Raw genomic sequence first — 19965 nt, forward strand, 5'->3', positions numbered from 1 at the left:
GACCACAAAATCTCTTCATTATTTTTCCCCAATTTTAAATTCTTCAAACACCCTGCAGTACAACTCTTTTTCAGAATTGCCTGAAGCTCATTCTTGCAGTGCTTCCTCCAGAGTGAGGTAACCATAAATACAATGGGCAGGGGTGATGCCATGTAACTGCTGTCCCAAAGCTGGCATGGAGAGTTGCACCATGACTGCATTTTTATGAGGTAATTAATTTTACATCCCAATTGCAGCAGACTCTTTTCAAAACAAAATGCAACCTGAATTTCAGAGATTAGCATGCAGGAGTAGAAAGTGTGGAAAATAAAACATTGTACTATGTCATTAGGAAGACTCAGGTGAATTTTGAAGAGAACAGCTCTCTTTAATATCCCTGAGACACTGGGGGAAAGCACAGCTCTCTACCCAAAATATGTAGACTATATATGAAACTTTTCACAATTCATTGCTAGGCTTACACACATTCGAACAATGAAATAAAGTGTCTTCTCAGCAGAACGTAACATACATGTGAAATGAATGAGAAATCCCTGCTCCACAGATTGACAATATGTTCAGTGTCTTTGCTACCTAGTGCCATACTCTTTGAGTATTCCCACTGTACCGAGCACATTTTGGTTAGATATTCATCCTTGCGTAAATTATAATACAAATACAAAATAATGCATTTCCTATCTTCTTTGACCCATCCTTCTATGGCATGGCACAACTTTATTTTATTTTTTTAAAATCTCTTGGGCTAACTAAAAGGGAAAATATATGACATACAGAATAAATCAGAGGGCAATCTCTCTGAATACACATTCTCGGAAATCTTGGAGCACCCAGCTCTTTCCCTTGTACCACCCAAGCCTCCCATAAGTAATGCAGTGGGATGGTGGCATGTTGATAGTTTTTCTTCTGTTTCACTGAGCCACATATACTGTGCTTCGACATGTCTCTTGCTCTGTATATTTATCACTGGCAGTGACTTTCTCGGGTGCTTTCTCATCCTCATCTTGCAGCACTGGAGCCTCACGGGCTGGAATTGAAGTCACTCAGGTGCAGCCAGTGGTGTCTTCTTCTTAATGCTGTCTGATGGTGGCTCCCGCACAGCTTCTCTCCTCTGAAGGGGAACTGATGGAGTTGCTCCATCCCAAAGAACACGCTTGGCAGCTCCTCGCTACCTAAAATTTTCCCTGGTCACGCTGGCACTAGCAAATGCTGTGGGCTGTTGGCTTCATATCAGTGCTGCTCTGAGGCTTCCTTTCTAGCCCTCAGGCCTTAGTGCCTGGACAGTGAAGCTTGAGGACGGTGCCTTACTTACAGCTTGCTTTTTTATTACTTCAAATGTATGTTCTGGAGTCTCTGAACCTTTCATGTTATATCACTCAGTGCTCTTATGATACTGGTGGGTAAGTGTGGGATCTGAAAGAAGTTGCTTATGAGGGGAAGACACCTGGTGTTTTTACCCGGGGGGTAAATGCAAGGTAAACATTTTTGAAGCTAGTACTACATTTTTAAAGATTTCTTTCAGAAAGGGAATCAGTGAGAAATATAACATATTTGAATCCTAGAGGTTACATATGAAGTGAATGCTGTTCTTTATTTCTGCACTACCTGCTGAGGCTTCTGGATGCCTGGGTTGTTTTGCAGCAGACAGTTTGGCCCAGCTGCTTCACGGCACAGAGCACAGATTTTACCTTTTCTCTGGGGCAGGCAGCCTGTGGGAGTTGAGTGAGGACTGGCCGTGATTTGGGTGAAACCCCCCTTGCCACAGGCACCCAGAGGAGGTTCACATAGTAGTGAGTCCAGGCACTGGGCAGGCACCACCAGGAGAGGCTCATGGTGAAATCTGGCTGCTGCCTGATTAGGAGCCCAATGACTGCAGTTCATTTATAGGATACACTAACTTTTGGTGAGTCTTTACTTTCTAACAAAAACTTATCTCCTCAGCATTACCACCTTGATGTTTGGGAAACCTTTTAGTGCCTTATTTGAGTCATTCCAGATCTTTTTTGGGGATATGCATCCAAATGAAATGGTACCTGAACAAAGGTATGAAATATATTATAGGGGTTAAATGGCTCATCCTGTTCACCCAGATGTCATGAACAAAACAATACTTTTGACATGGATATAGCAGGTAGAACTTAAAAACAGGTAACTATTAAAAGATAAGAAAGAAACCAGGAGTCTCTTGTAATGACTGTTTTATCAGTGTCTTTTTTGATTGTTTGGAGACAGCTCAACTGTTCAGCTTGTCCAGAGCTTTTCTTACCAATGCTTGCTGCTGTTTCAGTGGTTTCAAAGCAGCCTCTTTGCAGGCTATGATGCTGCATCATGATCTTTATCTGCCTATCTCTGTTCGGCTTCTTATTTTCCTTTTGCTTCAGCTGTAGGTCAGAATCATACAAATGTTCCTTTTCCTAATTGTGAAGTCTTGGTCCATGACATGGCACATGTGTGGCACCCTTACCCATCCTGTATCCGAAAGATCTTTCCTCTTGTGTTTCTTAATTTCTGCCAAAATTTGACAAACAACATAACAGCATTAAGTACTTTTCTCCTCTGTTTCAGTGTTTGTAGCAGGGGCATGTCTTTTACCCCTTTCCCGTTTTACTTCTATTAGAATTTTTTGCTATCGTTTTCTCTCATTTATCCCCAGGGTTACCTCTATATGTGGACTCAGTATTTGTCTTTTTCTTTTTTTCGTGCCTGCACAAATTGGATTTCTTCATGTTTGTTTTTGGTGATTGGAGAGTGTTGTTAATGCTTGTTTACTCCAGTTCTTGGTGCTGCTCTTGTATTTCCCTTACTGACAAGTTCAGTAAGTACAGCCCAGAATTTATTGGATTTCATGCTGAGCACAACATAAAAAACTCCTTCTTTATAAAGCAAAACTGATTCTCTTTTGAAAACACACATCAGAAGGAGGCTATAGCAACAGTGAACTCCCATACTGACTTCTTCAAACAGTTCTGCAACCAAATTCATTTTATATATTTGGGTAGAAAAAAATAATAAAGCAAAACGAGCTCTCTTCATTTATATAACCACCTCTACTATATGGGCTTCATCTCTAATTCCTACTTCTTCCTTTGCTCAAGTGAAAAATTAAAATGAGGAGATGCATATATGAAAGCACCTATTCTCTACAATCTTTTTTTCCATCTCAGAATCAGAATCAATGCACTTTCTCCTGCATTGCACTACTTGGCTCACATCTTCATGTTGTTGCCATGTCAGGCTAGCTTGCACTGGATCCCCTGATAGTCCCATTGTCTATTCTGGAGTTTAATGGTATCCCTGGGTAGTTGCCCTTCAGTCAGCCCCTTCATTGCCTTTGAGGCACTTGCTGTTCCAGTCCCAACCAACACTTTCAGTTGTCTTAGAGTTATTTACCTGCCTGCTGCTTGTCCCTAGCCAAGAAAGCAGAGAGCCGGCTGCTGGCTGCCCAATTTGATCTGGAAACAGAAGAATGAGTCACAAGACTGAGTCCTGTGGGAAGGGATCACCTACTACCATGGTCGCTCATGTCTAGAAAAACAAAAATGTTTTGTTGCCAAAACCCAAAAACTAGAACTGACAGCAACTGTTTTGATTCCTTGAACAGCTGTTTTGGCTCCACATTTCTGTATAAATTGCTGTGAAGGCTTAAAAGAAACATTGTAATTACTGATTGGCTGAAAATAATAAACATGGGAAGAAAAAGGACTTGCAAATAGCTCCCGCCCACAACAACAAAATGCAAAACAAACCAAAAAAACCCCACAAACCTCGAAACCTAAATATCTTGGTTCTGTGTCTCTGCCTATCACTGTTTGCCTGTTTTCACTTTTTACCCTGTAAGCCCAGCGAGGGAGATACTTTGCCTTCCTCTCTATTCAAGCATTATTAGCTCAGTGATGATAATAAATTTTAAGCAAGTTTTAAGAAGTCTAAGGGGAAAATTTTCTTCCTCTAAGATCTGTGAACTCTACCTTTTTGGTGAATAGGTCCCGTCTCCAGCCATTAGCCTGCAAAGTGTCAGGTGCCAGCTCAGAAAGTCACTGCCTGATAGCTTCACACCTGGAAGAACTGCTGTCTGTGCACAGAGCCCAAAGACTTCACTGTCCCCTACACTTAAAGCTGACTTTCCAGCTCGTGTCAAACGTGGTAGGGCCACTGCACTGCAGGTAGGTCAGCCCCAATGTGCATGGCACTTAGAGCCTCTTCGTTGGTGTGCGATAAACCCAGATCATCTTCAGTGAGACTACTAATAATGTGTAGATAGACTCTGTGTGGACAGAAGGCTCATTTACATATGTCAAAGCATCACCAAAATTTTAATCTGAAATGTTAATGGACATAAAAATAAATGCCAGTAGATTTTGAAGGAGCAAGAAGTTAAACTAACTCTGAGGCCATGTGGCCCCTACAGAGTCATCCCAATTCAGTGCAACTGCTGATTTCATTATCAGTTTATATACAGAAAGAAATAATTTCAGACTCCAGCAGAGTAGTTGAAAGTGGAATAGCTCTTCTAGTAACACTGTGAACGGATATACTTACTTTAAAACAAGAGTATATTTTGCAATTAAATCTAAAATAAAATAAGCAAACTCCAAATAACTTATGATTGCTCTAAAATATGAGATTTCATATGGGGAGGTAGTCAGGTCTGGCCATTTCAGAATGGCTTCCTGTGCAGAGAAATGCTAATATCAGATGTGAGCTTTGATTCTAGATTGGACAGGATCTTGAGCAAGCTACTTAACTTCTCCATTACAATTCTTTTTTTTTTTTTTTTTTTTTTTTTTTTTTTTTTCTGTTGTAGTTGTTTGTTTTAAAAACAGCCAAATTTATTATTCCAACAGCTCATGCACTTCGTGGCTTTGAGGCTTAGAAAGCTAGTATTTTTAAAGAACTATTTATGATGTAACATAATAATTAAAGCATTTAGGCCTTGAAAAGTCAATTGCCTTAGAGCCCTTGAGAGAAGTATTAGATATATGCAAAAATGCAGATGTTAGTAGAAGAAGCATGTACATATCCAGCAGTAACATTTGGCCCCCTTAAGCCAAATGAAAAAACTTTCACGCTTACATGCACACTCACAAACCTACCCTGCTGTGAAACTAGATATCGTTTTCTGATTAAGTGCTTACTCAGTCTGACTGTACCACAGAGTGACTGCAATAGTAATAAAGCTCCGATGCGGCATAGATTAAACCTTTAGGACTTTGTAGCGGTGCATTTCTGGATAATAGTATAATAAATAAGAATAAGAATAGCACTTATCTCTTACAGAACAACTTTTACCTTTGGATTTTAGGTTGTGCCAGCATGTAAGGTTTAAACCTGAAGTTAGAACGATTTAATCTAGTGGAGAAATGCAGTTATCTCATGGAAACGCACTTTTTGCAGTGCTTTATTTCTTTTATGGAATTGAAATTATGGATGTATTTACTCTGTGCTTGCTACGGCAAATGGAAGTGATTCTCAGCGGAGCGAGCATGAGTGCAAAGGAATGTAAAAATTATGGGAAAAGTCACATTTACAGGCACAGGGCTATTGTCCAGCATTCAGCATTATAACGGGCAAATCCTGGCCTCTGCTGAGGGGGCAAAAGGCACAGCAGAGAGGTGGGGAGCCTCCTATCTTCCCCCAAACCTGGATACTTGTAAAAGAGACTGTCAGCATCCTGCTGCTGGTACTTCCCGAGCCGCAAGGTTCCGGTGTTTCTGGTGACCGCAGCGGGATGAGCGGGGAAGGAGCTCTTCTCTCTTGTCTTGTTCTCAGCTGGGCTACCAGCCATATACTGAAACCTGAAGGGGTGGTTTAACATGGCCATCCAATGTCTTAGGGAAGTCCTCCTCCCTCAACACCTCCCAGTTTTCCCTGCCAGAACAATCTCCTGAAGGCAGAGGAGGTCTCAGTACAGTCACTGGTGTTTTCCAGGAAGCTGGAAAAGCATCAAGAGGTGGGCACTTTCTTGTCTGGTACCTTTTCTTCGCTAATAGCTCCTTCTGGCACTTCTGTGAAATTGGGAATTTTTGTTTGTATGCTTTTCTGCTGGAGAAAGTCACTTTAGTGGACTGACTGAAAGCAAAATTTGACAGTTTTAATACTTGCAAATCCAAACTTTGTAAACAAAACTTGCAAATTATCTAAATACTACACATTAAAATAATAAGTTTTAATTCAAAATTACATACTCTGTCTAGTTTTATTATTGTTCAAAAAGAATAAAACAATCAAAAAGATAAAATTATATATATATTTTAAATTAATGATAAAGGATGACAAAACTTTCCATTTGATGTGGTTTGTTTTATTCAAACAATCCATTTAAGTACGTTGTTTTTTTTTTTTTTTCTCTCTATTTTTGAGTAATTTTAGATAGTGCTATAGCTGGGAACATATTTTGTCCAGCTCTATTAAATAAGATAGGATATTAAAGAGTCTACCAAGGCCTTTTCTCTAGGTATGGGCTCTTCCCAACCCCGTATCCCTCTCAAGATTAAACCCAAAAGGATATCCACCTTGTCTCCCCATGCTCTCATATTTGTCCCAGAAAAGAGTGAGGCCCGTGGTGTGGATGTCCATCTGCCCCTCTGGCCTGATGCTGGCCTCAGTTCGGGAGGGACCTTGGCATGTTCCAGGCTTTCACACTGAAGCCTCTTGGAGACCACTGTGAGCTACGTGATCTGCGACTTGGGCTGATGATGTTAACTGCACATGCAAAACGGCGACTGAAGAATTATGATAAAATGTGATGAATGTGATAATATGATACAATTATGATAAAGTGATGTTAAAAAGCAGTTATAAATGCTGTCCTTCAAGAGTGAAATGAGCAGTTCAGTCACAATTCATCAGCTATTCCTAGGAGACACCTTAAACTGGGTGTTTTGACAAAATATCAGTAATGTGGTTATTCTCAGTGACTAGCAGAGACCTTAACAGAAGAATTTTATGACCATCTGGTTTGTCCATTGGAAAAAAAAAAAATAGGATTTAATTTTATCTCTATTACTTTGACAGACCATTAATTTGTTTTTGATATAATTAATACTGGCTCAGCACCAGTGAAGCTTTATCAAATTTAGGGGAAAAAATTTCTTCTGACTTAAGACACTGAAGACCAGTTAAGAATCAGGACTTACAGTTATTATACTGGGATTTTCTGTCATTGGTTACAAGCATAGAATAGAATAAAAATATTTATATATACGGATTCCAATGTGTAATGAAATTCAAACCAGAGCAATTCCTGTGTGTCTTCCCCTGCCCTTTAAAACATAATTCAGAGCATCTGAGCAAAAAGTATGTCTTTATCAAAATGAAAGCCTACTAAAAAGAATAGGGAGGAGCAAACTGTGAGCATTCTCACCACATAAATTTAATTCTAAAAAGAAGGCTGGTTGTCCGAGATTTTCTATGTTGTGAATAGGAAAGATTCCTCCAAAGAAGAATTCCAAATAATTAAAGTAAGTTTCTGCCCAGAAGCACCTCAATAATGTCTTTTCTCTCTTGACTATGGAGGAAACCAAAAGATATTCACCTTGTTACACTTAATGTGTACCCCTCTGTTTCTCTCTTTTGCCTTTATAGGAAGCTGAGGTAGAATAACCTTTAAAACATTAGATGTCAAGAATCTGCTGCTATAAGTACTCCCTGAGACTTCCACAAGTCTCTCAATTAATGACTTGCAAATTGACAACTTTTACTTCATGCTCTACAGGCAGAACTCCTACCAGCCTTCCCATGAAAAGAACTTATAGGTATAGAATTCCTGGTGGGTTTGATTTTTTTTTTTTTTTTGGTAAGACTCTGAACCCAATAAATTTTGTAGCAAAGACAAATTCTTAGATTGATGACTTAAACTGCTAGTTGAAGTTTTGATTTTACAGGAAAATATGACAATAGTAAAACTTGAGAGAAATATGGTTTCCCTTTCGGTCTGTTCGTGCTATCTCATTTTCCTTTAGGAATATTAAACTAATTTCAAAAAAAAAAATATGTAAACAATGAATTAAATTTATAATTAGTTATAAAATGCTAAACCAACTGTCAAGAAGAGCAAGAAACTATGAGCAAAGATAGTTTAGAAATGGACATCCAAAGTAATTGTTCAGGTTCCCAACCCACAAAAGTCCCTTCAGACTAAGAGGGCTACCAAGGAAAGGACCTGTATATGGCGGTAAAGGGAGAGACTGGGGCCCATATCCTGCCAAACTCCAAATGTGGTTATGAGTCACAGTTCATCTGGAAGAAAGAACAAAACTAGCTCCAGTCTTCAGACAACCAAGCTATTATTTGGAGCTGAAAACTCCCAGTTGACAAGGAATACATTTTTGGTTTAGATTCAGATGTATTAATTTTGTGAATTTCAGAATGCTATTTACTAATTACTAATACTAATTCCCTTAATTACACAGATTGTTATGGAGTAGAAATTATAAAAAAAAATAGAAGATTTTTTTCTGGCCTTCTAACATACACAGTAATGCCACATAATTGTGCTTTTAAAAAGACGTGCTTTTACTACTGTAGCTAGCTAGTGCTTACTTCCATGGGCTATTTTATAGAGATATAACTAGTACCTGTTGGCACTAGGTGCTGTGTATTAACAGAACAAAGATGAGAAACAGATACTGCTATTTATCTGCTGTAAATATAAATTCTAAATAAAAAGAAATTCAAGTGGGAATGCAATTAAATTACATAGATTATTAAATGACATGAATGAATCTATTCTTCTAATTATGTTCAGGCTCACATAGATGAAAGGATAACAGCAGGGATGATCATGAATGAAGAAAATAGATTTCACACTAGACTGGGGAAAAAATTCTGAGAAGGAATCATAAAGAAGGTCTTGACACATCCTTATAAATGAGAATTTTCACTGAAGACAAGAATTTTACCTGTGATACAAAAAATACAAGGGTTCTTCACTGAGCAACTCACCTGATTTTGCCCTAGGGAGTTTAAACTGCTGTTATAAAATGATGTCTCCTTAGTCACATGGGATCTGCTCTTCCTCTACATTCTCATCTGAAATTGTTTAATTGATTGCTAGAAAGATGACACTTTAATTAATAATGGAAATACATGGGGTTGGGTTTTCCAGGCAAATTTTCATATTCTTTTTGATAGGCTGTATAAAAGATTTGCAGCTAGCATAAGAAATAAATAAAACCAGATAAAGTGTGGAAGGAAAATAAAGCATATCTAAGACCTGGATTTTTTTTTTTTTTTTCCCCATAGTCACAAAACACAGTTCACCTTAAAATGAAATGAAGAAACATTTCTGCACAAACCTTAGAGGTAAAGCCTCCTGCCACGTCACCTTTATCACATAAATCATGGGCAACTGACTGTCTGAGTTTTCAGTGTCCTTCGCAGACAGTTTCCATCCTGCTTTCCAACCTCAGCAGTAAGATAATGACTTTCATCTCCAGTTGAATGATAAGGCCCTACCCACCGTTTAGTCTCTTCAGAAACAGGCATTTGTGCTTCATGTACACACATAGTCTTCATGCACGATGTGGTGAAGAAGTTCTTATTCCTTGCTTTTCAGTATCGCAGTGAAGTGCTTTTGTGCTAGAACCCAGGTTTTCTCCTGATTATGTCCTTTGCATGTTCCTGGGGGCAGGGACCATCTTTTCCTGGGTGTAGGCAAAGTGCACAGCACATCAGGAGCCTGTGTCTGAAAATGTGCCTTTGTGCTTCAGTTTTTGGTTTCATGATCCCTTTAACAGAGCAAGTTCTAGGGATTTATGTTGCCTAAAGCACCACAGCTATATTGTTCTGGTACTGAAAGTTTTTTACTTACAGCCACCTCAGCTATGAGTACAAGCATGGTTTGGATAGCAGGATGGACATACTTCAAGACAAACTATTATATACAGTAATAACTGAATGCATCAGTAGTAAAAACCTTGTTGCTTTAGAAGGCTTCAGGAGCTTTTATTGATGACATTTTTTCTCAGGGATGATCGTGTGAAAAAAAAAAATGAAAAAAGAAATCTCCAAATATCAGAAGCAAAGAAAGGAAATGGAAACAACAGGAGGAAGTAATGCTTGTACTACTTTTCACAAATATCAGTGGACGCTGCCTAAAACCCTAAAAATCTGTTTTAATTATTTTTATATTTCTAGCAGTTTCCCTTTTCTAAAAGGCTGCTATTACAAAGACATGTTTTATGTAGCTACAACATGTGTATATCCATTGAGCTGAAAGCCCCTGAGCTTAAGGCTACTGACTTACAGGCAATGACACCAGTTCATGAAATGGAGATATGAATTAGCTAAAGACAGATATTGATGAGTACATATGTATATGCCTGTAGAAAACCCAGAGATTATTTTGTTAGTGCACTTATCTTAGACATTATAAATCTATTTTCATCCTTTAATGTTGTACTCATTTAAGCACATGCACACTGATGACTTTTGCATTATCATGAGATATTCCCTGCCTCTCTTGGGAGCTGGAAGTACTGATGAGTGAACCATTTCACATTCCTCAACAGCTTACTCAAGCTGTTTGAGAATGAAAATAAGTGAGCTTTCTGTATTGCAAAAATACTGTCATGATGCCCTACATTCAACCTAACTTTGGCATTTCCTGACTTTCAGAGCCAAAATCTATTGGTATATAATTCAACTGGTTTTAATGGATTCATGTCAGCAGAAAATATGGTCCTCACTGTTTCATATTGCAACTTCTACCTTGTTTTAAAATACTCTGTTACATTTAACTTCTTTGATATTTTAAAGGCAATAAAGGGAGGAAAACACAACAAGACTGCATGGCTGGAAGAGTTTGTGACTTCTACCCACAACTTGGATTCTCCAAAGTTTTCAGAGGAGTTTCTGAAATAACAGTGTTTCACTTTCTTCTTTATACTGGGCCAGCTTTGCCAGATCATTACTTTAATTACTCCTTTAGCTGGGTTTACCTATCACGCTACATCATACTCTCAAAACTCTTTATCCGTCAGTATACTCTCAAAACTATTTGTTCTTTGTGTTTTACTTTCTTGGAGTTTATCTTTCTATGTAAATAAACTCTTCATTCAGTATGGCACAGCTCCATTTAGACATCCCCAGATGTTCAGATAGTGAGGGCTGGAGGCTGTTCCACTACACTCCCCTTTTCCTTCTCCAGGCTTCAGAACTGAGGTCTGAGAAAGCCCATATTACCAGAAATGTATTAATTATTAAGTAATTGAGACTTTTTTTTTTTTTTAATTGCATTGATTTGTATCCAAACCTCCTTCTGTGTGGTCAGAAATGAATGGTCATACATAGATCTTAACTTTAAAATTCTTTTTTTTTTTTTTTTTTGATGGGGGAAGTATTGGTATTATTGAGGGTTCATGTCATCATTAAGAAAAAAATAATCAAAGTTACGATCTCAACTTTAATCTAGTTTGTAGTTTCTTTCACTTCCTCTTGGTCCAAAAAATGTCAAAACTTTTTTTTTCCTTCTTTTATTGTTTTTTAACCCTCAACTAAAACCTGATTTGGAGAAGTCCTGAAAGAAAGTCTCTGAATCCTTACTGCTTTCTTGAGGCAATATGTTTTCTAAGCTGAAGTGCTCTATTAGATCAGAAGATTTCTCCAAGCCTTTTGATTAAAATGACATTCATCACTTAGGGTGCTATAGCATATGCTGGGGTGAAGAGCAGATAAGCTGATTGCTGTAACTACACAGTCCACAAAATAAAAATTGGACAATTTGCTGTAATTTAGAAAGATGAATGTGATGCACAAAAGTATATATTTTATTTGAAGGCCAGATTACATGTCTTTAATCACGATTTAAAATCTGAATGAGAAGAAATTGTACCATAATTATTTTCCCATAAGAGAACAAAGAGGTTGTAAAAGCACCTAATAGATCTCTTTGAAGATTTTTCAGAAACTCCGAGTAGTACTGCAGAGTAACAAGGGAAAGCTACTGCTACCATTTACCTCAGTCTTATTAAGATAACAACTGTTTTACAATTCACTGAATGTTTTTTTTCTTGGAAAAATAAAAGAAGCCAAATGTTTCCATATGCAAATGTTTTGGGTCCAATTTACCTTCAGTATATTTCTTTGGGTGTCAACAAAGTTGCACCATAGATGAATGCTGTCCTTGTTCTTTTCAGTTTCTACACACATCCTTTTATTGTCTTGGATTTCCAGCTTTTAATTAAAACAAATTTTTACTGCTCTTAGGAGGTTTTAGTTGGAGCCAAATGGGCCTCTGTATTTCTCAAACAGAAAAGATGTAATGCTGAACACTGTATGGCACCTACATTTATCTTTCTGTGTGTAGTCTTTCTTGAGCTACTGTATTAGCTTCACGTGTCAATGACAGACAAGCCCTTACAAACCCCTGCACCTAGGCCTAGGTACTTTTAACAAAGAGTATATAAAAAGAGAGAGAAATGTGTACCATGTGAAGCTCTCTGCTTTATCTGCGTAGGACTCTGGCAATGCTCTGAACTGATTCACAGAGAAGAAAAAGGCATTTTTACTTCCAGCCCAGACAATCATTGTGATACTGGGCAACACACTTTACTTCTCTGTTTTCCTTTCTCTTCTGACTTTTTTCTGACTTCCATTATTTGTTTGGAACATGATTTCCTATCTTTATGATTTCTCTTCTTGACATATGTAAAACTTTTGTTCATTGAACTGGTGGAAGACCAACAGCACATAAAAACATTGCCATTTGAGTCAGAGTCCAGCAAGAACTCATTCAGACAGGCGAGATCTTCAATCAGCCCTCGACCATTTTAAGTGTTGCGTTAGCCTGCGGCACACTGAGGCCTGAGCTCAGCCGGGACTCTTACAGCTATTCCAGTAAAAAATATTAATAAATAACAAATAAAATACAATAAAAATTATGAAAAATGTTATTTGGCAAATGTCATCAAAGTGTACTGTCTTTTTTTTTTATTTCTTTAGCTGTTGAGCACTGGGAAGTGTCAGCTGGTGGTGTTTGTGCTTGGAACAGTTTTTGGTGGAAGGAGTTATTTGATTAAAGTTTTTTTGTCTTTGCTCTTTTATTAGAATCAGTCCTCACAGCAGGATTACTCCCTGATCTCCAGAATCCTATGGGAAATACAATAGACCTGAATGGTCATCGTGACCTTTTTTTTTTTGTTCTTGGACTCATGCTTATAGGTATGTAAGTCAATTTCCTCTTATTTACACATGGTGTGATCACATCAATGAGTTCGTATCTGGCTTATACATGGTGTCTTCCATCACTGATCTTGGAAAATTGGACTACGAGTCTACAATTGGACTCAGTCCTTGCCAGTTGTTTTTAGTAAGATTCAGTGTCTAAAATTTACCTGGCAGAGAAGTCTAAACTAGTCCAGAAGTTCATTATTGTTTCTTTCGCTTTAAAAAGCAAAATGCTAGCTTTAGAATGCCATATAACTCTCCTCCTGCACACCTTTTTAGCATCCTTATGGGGCCAAAGAGAATGAATTCTCTCCTCCATGGCCTGATGCTGTGAAACCAACATGAAATGTGTGTGTGTAATCCTTAAACAGAAATCTATGGACATATATCATTGGCCTGCAGATGTGATCCACTGAATCAAAATTATCCCTATTCAAACTATTTCAGGGACAGTGGGAACATTTCTCTTTACAGGAGGAAATCACTGAGGAATTTAACACTTGCACAGATTCTCTGCAGTTTTCCTATTCAAAGGAGAAAATGTATATATCTGCAGCACAGATGAAGGGAATGCCGATATATCTTTTTCTGTGAGAAAACAGAGAAGCCTTGAAAAGTTGATTCTGAGAGGAAACATTACCTTCTGACCATTTTCACCAATTAAGTCCTATTTAATCATTCTACAGATATTTGAGAGGGAAAAAATGTCTTTAAGGTTATTGTGACATTTTCCACATCGCTTTATAAGTAGATGGTGGCACTAGTTCAAAACCAGTATCTCTGACTTTAAGCAAATCAGTTCTGACTGACTTCATCAGCTTAAGATGGGGATGTGCTAAAAGCCTTGCAGAAAGGATATTATCATTAGAAAGAAAACCATTTAGAAAAGATCTTTCATGGGGAGAATGGGGAGACAAAAAGATGGAAAGAAAATAGATGTATTATTCCTTTCTAGGTCTCACTTCCTTTTGAGACTTACTTTTTTAACGGAAGATAAAAATGTTTATATGGAAGTTTTTGACACACACATTCTTTACCAGTAAATTATTCTGTGTAGAACTGAAGACATACAGAACCTTGTTCATACTTCTTTGTTGTTTCATACTTTTTTGTAAGATGTTATTTTTCAGAAAATCATGGTTATATCTACAGAGAGAGGGAAAAGAACAGGAAATGTACATTTGAGGTAATATCCAGATTGTCAGTGGTATGATTTCAGTTCATGGAGATGGACTCAAGTTGGATACAGCTTTGAATGTCTGAATTCATCCACTAGTGCAGTGACTCCAGTGTTGAGCTCAGGAGGTACCTGTCCACCAGGCACATACCAAAGCTGCCCCAGTACAGATGCCAACTTCTTTAAACTGGCACAAGTCAATCTCCACAAGTTGTGCTGTGCTCCTAACTTCAGAAAATTTTTTTCTTAGTGACATGTTGAATAATATATTGGAAGGAAAGGAAAAAAGGAATGCCTGGCACAAATCACTGTAAAATTTCCAGCTGAAAGTTCATAAAAAATAAGAAAATGTCCATTGAATTAAGTTAGTCAACCAGACTCTACATCAGCTGTCTTTGTCTCTCAACAGAAAATGAGGCAATGTGGTGGGGCTACAATATGACAGAGCAGATCCCATAGAAATATAATAACAAAATCTAGGACAACCCCTAAATCACTCTAGTAATTTATTACATTGACAATTGGCAGAACATGGCACTATGAGAATTAGAGAGATTTGCCTCATTGCCTGGCAGTCTCCACATCCTTCAGCAGCAGCTATATCTCGAGTGAGAATCGAGGTCATAACATATAAAAAATACAGCTTTTGGAAGTTACAAGCTGAACCAAAAGATAATGCATGAGCAATTGTTTTCAGATCCAGCCGTTCATATTGTTAGTGACAGATCAACATGTATATTAAGAACAAAAGACTGATAGAAATATCAAATCAGTTCTTCATTCTTTTTCCACTGAGACAAATCTTATTATGCGTAACAAACTTATACTGATTATAAATCGCCTATTTAGAGTGTGACACTAAGTGAATATCAAAATCATATAACTTCCTAAATGAGGAAACTAGAGTAAATTCTAAATACTGAAATATCAAAAGGTGTTGAGTGACATACAGAACTCAATCCATCCTCCTCCCACGTAAAAGGTCCCAAAGCTCTGTATAGTTAACCATTGGCAAGGGAGATTTACCGTCTCCAGTCTGCAAAGCACCCAGTGCCAAAAGACTCGCGGGAGAACTAATGAAAAAGACAAAACCAAACCAGATCAGAAATTGAGTGCACATATTGCCTTGTTCCCTCCCCTACCAGCTCCACAGTTGTCACAATGCAGGCTATTAAACTGTCAAATATCACCTCTTCATCCCTCATTATTTCTGTGCTAAAATTGGTCATAAAACTCCCCAAAGGCTTTCTTTTTTCAAAGAAAACAGTCTTTTTGTGTTCTTTTATTATGAACTACTTAACCCTAAAACATCACAGAATGTCCATTTTAGATGTTGCTATACTTCAGAGCTTTTTCTTAAGCTTTTTGGAAAACAAACTAAAATTAACTATAACCTTTGTTTTCCTTAGTTACACTGTTTTGGTTGTATCATAATACTGGAAGGCCCATACACATTTGTCTTTTTACTCAGTCTTCCAGAAATTGTCACATACTGCAAAAAAATATTTCACCGGTCCAAACAATGAAATCTGGGGAGCAAGAGGTGGATTTTCTCCCATCAGGTGCCAGGAGGCCTGTAAACAGTGCAACCTCCAGTGTGGGGAACCATTTAATCAAGGTAAGCTTTTAACTTAGATATGGAATACATGACAGTTAGGCTAAAATCATAATGAAGAATCATCTGAGAAAGACCATTGATGGAAATTATATCAGAAGGAGGATTTCTTTATCAATGTTTGGAGAGTACAAGATTGAGACTGAGCCTAAGCATGCTGAAAAAGAGAAATATCTTGGAATTACTGAAAAGACACATTTCATGAAAAGTTATCTGAAAATCATAGAAGTTCAGGCAAGAGTTTTAGTTCTGTTTTTGGCTGACCCCACCCCAGGAGATCTAAATATATCTTCAGCTATATAAGTCTGCCCTGTGTGTGCGTGTGTGTGTGTACGCATGCGCCCACCACACTTGTCATCAAGAAACAACAAAGAAACAGCAACAAAGGTCAGCATCTCTGATGAGAATTAGACATTAAAAAAATCTACCATATTGCTTTTTTCTTTGGCAGCAAGTGTGCCAAGTGTGTGGTTTGCTGTTCTAACAGGTCTGGATCATCCCAACCAGTACCTAAACTCTATCAGAGCCTAGCAAAGCCAAAGGCACCAACGGAGATTTGATTTGCATTTAAAGTAGCAGCTTGGGGTAGAAACTGGTCAAGGTTTTCAATAGTAACTATTGCACAGCTTTTTCTTTAGACATTTCTTCTACTACAATAAAGTATAATTAAAAAATCAGATAGATATGCTATATTTTTGACAGAAATTCTGGAACTGTCATATTACTGTTTCATTGTATTTTTTTTTTTTTAAATTATCTTTGTCTACTAGATCTTTCTGAGTTGTTTTTTTTTTGTAACTTCCGTTAGGTGTCAACTCTTAACATTTTTCCATCTTACTGTTAAAAGAATGTAGTCCCTTTGTCACAGTGCTTTTCAGGTGTGTTTGAAGAGCAGGATAGTTTTTTAAATCATAATAAAAAATACAATGACTTGTGTATTCTGTGGTTGGGATGGAAACAATTCTTGTTTTTTTGGATCCTGAGGAAATCCTACATTTAATCATGAAAAAAGAATGCATTCTTGATGTTAAAGGTGACTAGAGAAGTGAGGGCAATAAGATAGTGATTTTTAAGATAAAGAACTTTCTCCATCAAAGGGAAACGGAACTGCCAAACTAATCTATTAAAATTAGCATTTAAATACTAAATTAATAAATTGAAAATATTGTAGGATTTTTTTTTCTCTCTATGTTGACCTAAAAGAGTATCCTTCTGACCATAGGTTAGGAGAACTTGCCTGTAATAAGTGCAACAAAAGGCTATAGTGTTACTACAAACAGAGCTTTTATAGTACGTATGGAGGATGAATCTATGAAGAAATCCACCATTGGGATCTAAGATCATTACTGGCACCAAGCGTTTTAATGAATACTTAACACATGTATGAGAACTGCAAAGGCAAAGACAGTCCAAATGTCTGTGAACGCAATTAAGTCAGCAAAGTTTTACCTTAAAGAAAATTCCTTTCTTTCCTGTGTTTTATTAGCCTTCCTTAAGATTCATTTGATAAATGGGATTTTTTTTTATCTGTGTTAGAATGTGTATTCTCAGTGCATATACTGAAAATTATGCAGATCTTTGGTTCTGATATGCTGCAATAGATAAAAAACTTCATTCTGTCCTACATTGCAGTATATCTAGTCCTCAAGCGTATGTTTTTATGTAAACTGGAACAATATCAACCAGTGAGCAATTAAAATCTCCAAGAATATGAGTGTACAAACAAAGAAAAAATCTGATTTGAACTCAATTAGATTGTAAAGCAGAGGTTAAAGTGACATTTCTGCGACTTGGAGCTTTCATTTCACTATTTCTAATTTAGATATTACTGTAGCAGTTGTTTAAATTCTGTGAAAACTAGTGACTTCTACCTGACCAAATTTTCCTATGCTGTCTAACTGTGTGAGATGATCAGTCAGGTGTGAATCTTTCTCCTTTACAGCTGCTGAGGCTGAGATAAATCACACCCTGCAAGCACTTCCCTCTCTCTGCTGTCTGCAGAGATGGGGGTCACCAGTGTAGATTCAGACATCTCCACTACAGGTGCTGAAATGAATGACACCCCACATGGTGCTACTCAAAGGGTGCCGGCAAAAGACTAAAATCTTCCAGACTTATACCATCAGTTGAATCTAAATCTTATTCTTTTGAAGTGAAGTTGCAGTGAGTGTTTATGGTGTTTGGGGATAGTGATGTACAAATTTTAGAGCACATTTCTGGGCTCCATGTGCGTTACATAGCAGCCTATGTTTCTTGGGAATCACACTCAATGATGAAAGGAGATGCTTTCAGTATTGTACTTATGTACTCCTCTGAATAAAAAGATATTCTTCAGGATAAATTAAAATTGTTTCTAGCTCTTCTGCAGGAGGAGAAATGCGATGAGAAGGCAGTGGTTCCCATTGTACTGTCATACTGATCACAGAGCTGGCAAGTCCTGCATAGGAAAATACTATTGCATCTTGGGATAAAATTTATTGTATCTGTTGAGTACAACCATCTTTCCTGAAACACAGAAGAATCTGTTGAGATTTCCAGCAATGTCTAGAAGGTAAAATAATAGCAAATTCACACAGAAGAGGAGTATAACAAACAAGCAACTGATCTTTCAACTAGAGGGACCACGTGGTTGTCAAGGAATCACTTTGAGAATAGAGGTAATTAAAGAACAGAAAAAAGGACACTGTGTATGAGATTGTTTTGAAGAAGCTTTTTGTTTCTGGTGTTAGGAGAAAGCAAAGCATCTAAAAAGAAAAAGCTCATGATAAAAACAGGAGACTTTAGTGAGGGCAATATTGATAAATCTCATCAGCTCTTGAGACCTCAGTCATTTTATGCATTTAGGGTTTTTTTTTGCTTTGTTTTGGTGTTGGGTTTTTTTGTTTGTTTGTTTGCTTTTGTGTGTGTGAGGAATGTGTATCTTGCTGTGACTAGGATTGGTTTGGCAAGAGAAGGGCAAGATCTTCATCAGATTTCAGCTTTGGCTGAGGAAAGTCACCAGACCTTGAGCATGTGCAGAATTTGCCTAGATCCTGGGGTGGGAATTGGCAGCAATGACTCAACAAGGAGAGTCATCTACACTTTCATCAACCAACATTGTTCAGGCAAAGACTGTGTGAGAGCACAGGTCCACTCCCTCCTTTCCTTGGGAAGTTCCTCACAGCAGCTAAGTGGAGAGAAGAGGGGTGAGCAGGTACAGCCACCTCTGGGGTCTGCATCTGTGGAGGAGGGCTGCTTTCTGAGAGAGAGGAGAACAAGCAGAGATGAAGAAAAAACCTGATCCTTCATTACGCAAGCAAGAAGAAGGGCAGGACAGGATTAATTTAGAAATGAAATCACCTAGACCTTAGTTTGAATGGAGAGACAGATGAACAGCAGAACAAAGTGAAGTACTTGCTAAAATAAAAACAATGTTAAAAAAAATCCCTTAAAATTCAAATAGAAAAGCTGTTCTGTCCAGATTCAGAGGCCATGATTTAAGAATCACTGGTATTTATTTCTGCATACCACAAGACATTTATTTAATTGGATAAACATGCTTTCATTGCATTCTGAGTCAATTAAATGGAAAAAAACATGGGTTTTATAAATTTTGAGGGTTTTGTATAACCTCAACTCTCTCTGGATTCTCTGATCCTTAACCTTACTAATTATGTGCTTTGTTTTCATTACGAATACCATTTAAACTTCACAAATTCCTTTTACTCCTTCATTTCCAATGTCATGTAGCATATGTGTGCAAATGCCCCACTGTTAGAAGTTCTTCAAAGCATCCCTTGCTCTGACTTTGGTCACATTGAACAAGTAACTTTCTCTCGCACTCATCAGAAAAAAAAAGCCCTGCTGGATCAGGAAGAAAACCGTGGTGGGCTGGCTGTCCGTGAGGGGACATAGGGACCCCTTCCCATTATTTTTCCTGTTTCATGTGGGGCTGTCCAAAGCTTTGGTCTGTCACAGTACCTGTGCTGTGCCTTTTCAAGCAGAAACACAACGAGCCCTCCCGAGCTTT

This window comes from Tyto alba, unplaced genomic scaffold, assembly GCF_018691265.1.
Source record: "Tyto alba isolate M040663 unplaced genomic scaffold, T.alba_DEE_v4.0 Super-Scaffold_40, whole genome shotgun sequence".
NCBI classification, from domain to species: Eukaryota; Metazoa; Chordata; class Aves; order Strigiformes; family Tytonidae; genus Tyto; species Tyto alba.